The following is a 410-nucleotide window of genomic DNA, read 5'->3' as shown; positions in this document are numbered from 1 at the left end:
AAACGACCCGAACTTAGGAGAGAAAAGAAAACAACTTCCACCACTTTCAGCAAACCGCACTAAGAAATGGAGGAAAAAGTGGCGGTGTGTTATTTGTTCTTCGTCATCTGACGAACCGTCGAGTGTTGCCGTCAATCACTGAGGCTCTTCCACCAGCGCAGCACTCGCGGGAATAAAGAAGAAGACGAGAACGAAATCCAAAAGAAAGGTAAAAAAAAAAAAAACAAAGAAAGGTCCTTCCAAAGGAAATTGAAAGCCCTCTGGAAACAACACAAGCCTCACGGAGCAGGCAGGCACCGAGCGGCGAAGTCACAGAGAAGACGGGGGAAAGAGGGAGTTGTCCCCCACCCCACAACCATCGGAAGCACTTTCCGCGGTAAGGGCAGGTCGAACCGCAAGCGCGTACGTAC

The sequence above is a fragment of the Ixodes scapularis genome, unplaced genomic scaffold (assembly GCF_016920785.2).
Source record: "Ixodes scapularis isolate PalLabHiFi unplaced genomic scaffold, ASM1692078v2 PGA_scaffold2__306_contigs__length_199485367, whole genome shotgun sequence".
Taxonomy (NCBI): Eukaryota; Metazoa; Arthropoda; class Arachnida; order Ixodida; family Ixodidae; genus Ixodes; species Ixodes scapularis.
This window is presented reverse-complemented; position numbering follows the sequence as displayed.